The sequence below is a fragment of the Homarus americanus genome, unplaced genomic scaffold, assembly GCF_018991925.1.
Source record: "Homarus americanus isolate GMGI-L3 unplaced genomic scaffold, GMGI_Hamer_2.0 scaffold52806, whole genome shotgun sequence".
Taxonomy (NCBI): Eukaryota; Metazoa; Arthropoda; class Malacostraca; order Decapoda; family Nephropidae; genus Homarus; species Homarus americanus.
The window spans coordinates 4402074-4408073 of NW_024720773.1; the positions used below are offsets into that span (position 1 = coordinate 4402074).

The 6000-nt window shown below is 41.7% G+C and overlaps 1 protein-coding gene across 1 annotated transcript in view; it reads right to left on the reverse strand.

Annotated features, from left to right (window-relative positions):
* The window catches only part of LOC121861125 (collagen alpha-1(I) chain-like), a 58659-nt gene that overhangs the window by 21597 nt on the left and 31062 nt on the right, over window positions 1–6000 (reverse strand). The gene's annotated exons all lie outside the window — the stretch shown is intronic.

Genomic DNA, 6000 nt, shown 5'->3' on the forward strand with positions numbered 1-6000 from the left:
CCAATGCGTCTTCCCAATAAACATGTGATGGGAAATGAAAAAAGTTAAAAATGTTGAAAATAAATTTATGTGGCAGCAATAAAAGAAATGGAAAGAATTCATGTAAAGATAAAGTTGAAGATAAGGAGAAGAAAAGTGTGGGTGAAATAGGGTTTAAAATTAGAAACACGAGCCAAGTTTTAATACAGTTTTGTGATAGTTTTAAGGGGGGAATACCCGACCACCCACCACTACACTGAGAGGATGTTCATGTGGGGAGATGTTGATGGGGTACACTGAGGGGATGTTGATGTCGTACACTGAGGGATGTTGATGTGGTACAGGGTGGGGGAGATAGGTCATCATGTTGTGGCGTGATCTACGAACATCTCTTCAACAGGTGTGTGGATAGTCAGGTGTGGTAATACAATCGTCAGGTTTATACACACAAGTAAGAACATGATCGTAAGTCACCTTCAAAACGTTGGTACCGTTAGTTAAAATTATCTCTGAATTACTGGAGTTTAATACCGATAGGAAGATAAACATAGACAAATTTACATACCAATAGTTTATATAGAATTTATATAGAAAGGAAAGTATATATTTATTATAACAACTAGTTCATATGACCAGTCTTTTTTTTCATCGTTTCTGTACACTTTTGTTTTAGTTCATTGAGTAATATGATCACAGGAACGAAAATGTATCTAATGAAAGAATGAAAATGGGATGGTTGTGGGGCCGTCATGTACTGTAGTTGATTCTGGTGGATATATGGCGTTCTTTTACCGTAAATGGATCTATATATGGCGTTCTTTTACCGTAAATGGATCTATATATGGCATTCTTTTACCGTAAATGGATCCATATATGGCGTTCTTTTACCGTAAATGGATCTATATATGGCGTTCTTTTCCCGTAAATGGATCTATATAGGACGTTCTTTTACCGTAAATGGATCTATATATGGCGTTCTTTTACCGTAAGTGGATCTATGTATGGAGTTCTTTTACCGTAAATGGATCTATATATGGCGTTCTTTTCCCGTAAATGGATCTATATAGGACGTTCTTTTACCGTAAATGGATCTATATATGGCGTTCTTTTACCGTAATGGATCTATATATGTGCTTCCTTGTATCACGTAAATGGATCCATATATGGCGTTTCATCGTAATGATCCATATATGGCGTTCTTTACTCGTAATGGATCCATATATGGCGTTCTTTACCGCAAATGGATCTATATATGGCGTTCTTTTACCGTAAATGGATCTATATATGGCGTTCTTTTACCGTAAATTGATCTATGTATGGAGTTCTTTTACCGTAAATGGATCTATATATGGCGTTCTTTTCCCGTAAATGGATCCATATATGGCGTTCTTTTACCGTAAATGGATCTATATATGGCGTTCTTTTACCGTAAATGGATCCATATATGGCGTTCTTTTACCGTAAATGGATCTATATATGGCGTTCTTTTACCGTAAATGGATCTATATATGGCGTTCTTTTACCGTAAATGGATCCATATATGGCGTTCTTTTACCGTAAATGGATCCATATATGGCGTTCTTTTACCGTAAATGGATCTATATATGGCGTTCTTTTACCGTAAATGGATCTATATATGGCGTTCTTTTACCGTAAATGGATCTTATATATGGCGTTTCCTTACCGTAAATGGATCTTATATATGGCGTTCTTATCGTAATGGATCTATATATATGTTCTTTTTACCGTAAATGGATCTATGTATGGAGTTCTTTATCGTAAATGGATCTATATATGGGCGTTCTTTTCCGTAATGGATCTATATAGGACGTCTTTACCGTAAATGGATTCATATATGTATGCCTTTACCGTAAATGGATCCATATATGGCGTTCTTTTACCGTAAATGGATCTATATATGGCGTTCTTTTACCGTAAATGGATCTATATATGGCGTTCTTTTACCGTAAATGGATCTATATAGGACGTTCTTTTACCGTAAATGGATCTATATATGGCGTTCTTTTACCGTAAATGGATCTATATATGACGTTCTTTTACCGTAAATGGATCTATATATGACGTTCTTTTACCGTAAATGGATCTATATATGGTGTTCTTTTACCGTAAATGGATCTATATATGACGTTCTTTTACCGTAAATGGATCTATATATGGCGTTCTTTTACCGTAAATGGATCTATATATGACGTTCTTATACCGTAAATGGATCTATATATGGCGTTCTTTTACCGTAAATGGATCTATATATGACGTTCTTATACCGTAAATGGATCTATATATGACGTTCTTTTACCGTAAATGGATCTATATATGGTGTTCTTTTACCGTAAATGGATCTATATATGACGTTCTTTTACCGTAAATGGATCTATATATGGTGTTCTTTTACCGTAAATGGATCTATATATGACGTTCTTTTACCGTAAATGGATCTATATATGGCGTTCTTTTACCGTAAATGGATCTATATATGACGTTCTTATACCGTAAATGGATCTATATATGGCGTTCTTTTACCGTAAATGGATCTATATATGGCGTTCTTTTACCGTAAATGGATCCATATATGGCGTTCTTTTACCGTAAATGGATCTATATATGGCGTTCTTACCGTAAATGGATTCATATATGACGTTCTTTACCGTAAATGGATCTTATATATAGACGTTCTTTTACCGTAAATGGATCTATATAGGACGTTCTTTTACCGTAAATGGATCTATATATGGCGTTCTTTTACCGTAAATGGATCTATATATGACGTTCTTTTACCGTAAATGGATCTATATATGACGTTCTTTTACCGTAAATGGATCTATATATGGTGTTCTTTTACCGTAAATGGATCTATATATGACGTTCTTTTACCGTAAATGGATCTATATATGGCGTTCTTTTACCGTAAATGGATCTATATATGACGTTCTTTTACCGTAAATGGATCTATATATGGCGTTCTTTTACCGTAAATGGATCTAATTTAACACACAAACATTATATTCTATGGTCTTGTGATTATGGGAATTTATGACAGCCAATTTAGTAACGGGTGATGTATGGTAGTTATTGTTATGGGTGTTTAGTTCAGTATATATGGTGGGTTGTTGAGTAATGGCCGTGTGTACCCTGTGATCTCATTACCCACGTCACCCCAGCATCACATATACCTACCTCTCTCTCTCTCTCTCTCTCTCTCTCTCTCTCTCTCTCGGCACACCAGGCACCAGCTGTCTGTCTGTCTGTCCGTCTGTCAATTAAAGGAGAAGGACAGTATTTGCCTGAGGGTGATAATAATTCTCTCTCTCTCCTTGATATTGTACAGCAGACATAAAAATTCGGACCATCTGAACCCGGTGCGGAATTCTCAATTATTCGTACTGTGACGTAACGAGATGTTCTCTATATCGGGGGAGGGGGCTGGAGGTTCTATATCGGGGGAGGGGGCTGGAGGTTCTCTATATCGGGGGAGGGGGCTGGAGGTTTCTATATCGGGGAGGGGGGGGCTGAGGTTCTCTATATCGGGGAGGGGGCTGGAGGTTTCATATCGGGGGAGGGGCTGAGGTTCTCTCTATATCGGGGGAGGGGGCTGAGTGTTCTCTATATCGGGGGAGGGGGCTGGAGGTTCTCTATATCGGGGGAGGGGGGGCCGGAGGAAGGGACAGACAGACGGAGGGAGGGGAGTTAGGGGGAGGGAGGAAGGGGACTTAGGGGAAGGAAGGAGGGAATGTCCTGTAGTACCCGGTGTTGCCCAGATAAAGCCTCCTACATATCCTGCAGGGTGTGTCCATAGGGCAGAAGCACGAGGTTCACTTCTCTCGGTTCTTATCGTGGTACAGAGCCCAGGGGCTTACCTCGGGACGTCTTGTTACCCATTAAGACGTGAGAGTCTGTCTGTATGGTGTTGGTGCAGACGTCGCCACTACAGCTGCACACTTCATTACTACGGCTGCACACTTCACTACTACGGCTACACACTTCACCACTACAGCTGCACACTTCACTACTACGGCTGCACACTTCATCACTACAGCTGCACACTTCACTACTACGGCTGCACATTTCACCACTACGGCTGCACACTTCATCACTACAGCTGCCTTACATCCCGGGTTCGCACTTGAATCTTCTCTCAGTCACTTTAGCACAAGTTAGGATGGTCATTTCAGTTTCTACTTGAGCCGTTTATGAGATAGAGTGGAGGCGAGCATCACCCTCCACCACAGTGACTTGGGTCTTGTGTTGTTCCAATTTCTTAACCCAAGACCTAAGGGAGAACAGGTGGTCAACTAATCGGTGTTAAATTAATCCCTAACTTCCACAATCCTGTATAGTTTTGACCCTTAAATAAACCAGGTATAGTTTATTTGCTTTCATTTGTTTGGGTCAGTTTAATTTATCCTCCTTCCAAGGGTTATAAAGTTTCTTGAGCACTCATTTTATTTCTTGCTTTCTGATCCAACTTTATCCTTCCTCTTTCCCTTCTTTTCTCCACTACCTCTTCTATCCCCCTCTACACTCTCATCTGCCCCTGTCGTCTCCCCTTCACCGTACGTCGCTGCACCACAACAACACATCACTTGACGTATTGACCAGGAAACGTGGCCATATATTCCTCGCCATAATAATTTTCCGGCCATGCAAGTTTATGCATTTCATCCTTAGGGGCAGAGGGTGTAGACGGGGAGGGAAGGTGAGGGTGTAGACGGGGAGGGGAGGGTGTAGACGGGGAGGTGAGGGTGTAGACGGGGAGGGGGGGTAGACGGGGAGGGAGGGTGTAGACGGGAAGGAGGTGTAGACGGGAGATGAGGGTTTAGAAAAGGAGGGAAGATGCAAACGGGGTGAACTGAAAAAGGTGATGAAGAGGGAGGGATTGAGAGGAAGGAAGGAGGAGGTGGTGATAAAGAGGTAGGGAGGAGGGAGGAGGAGGTAGAGAGGGAGGGAGAGGTGACAGAGGGATAATGCTAATGGCACTCAGAGAACTTTATCACACTTGACACATGTTGCACTTTAAGCCCCATTCATACTTCATCCTGAATATCGTTTGGGTGAAGATCTCTCTGGAATGTCGCACCTGTTTCTCGGTTTAGGTGGGCGGTGCGTTGACTCCGCTTAGGTATCGACGATGGAACAAGGCAGAGGCAGTATCCAATATGACGCCGACCCTTTACGCTACGTTAGTGGTCGTGTGGGAGATGCGATTGAAGCTCCGTTATATTGACGGGGGAGGTGTGAGGGAGAGGAGGAGGTGTGTGTGTGAGGTAGAGGAGGTGTGTGTGAGGTAGAGGAGGTAGAGGAGGTGTGTGAGGTAGAGGAGGTGAGGAGGTGTGGAGGTAGAGGGAGAGGTGTGTGAGGTAGAGGATGTGTAGTACATAAAAGATAATGCCAATAAAGGCGGTTCTGATATTTCTGTGAAGCTTGACATTTTGAATAAACATTTTGATCAAAGAGTATTTACAACCAAGAGGTAATATTAACACAGCCTAAGAAATATAAGTGAGCTTCATGGTAGACTTAACAAGGTAAACAAAGAGACATTTTGTATATAAAGTATGTATTGTGTAGCACTAACTCGCTTGTGTGACTCGAGGGGTTAGGTTAGGGTTAGGTTAGGTTAGGGTTCATCACGAGTCTCGGGTTACACGTTGCTTGGGTTCATGTCAGACACATTCCCGCCTCATCTCGTGTAGTCTGGAGTGTGGCAGAGTGCGTGTGTCTGGAGTGTGGCAGAGTGCGTGTCTCGGGTTGTTGCAGTTATGGTTTTAATTTTACACTACTACCTTCACTTTGTACCCGGCTCCTGTGACTTACGCGTTTTAACTACAGGGACCAGTTAGTTCTTCAGTGCGGACGTAAATTTTATCTGATTTTGAGTTTGAATTCTGGAAGTAAGTGTGTGTGGTAGAAACTCGCTCGGGTCCATTATTAATGTTTCACAATGGGTGGGGAATGGGTGATGGAAGCCAGTCTACGTGTGTGTGTGTGTGTGTGTGTGTGTGT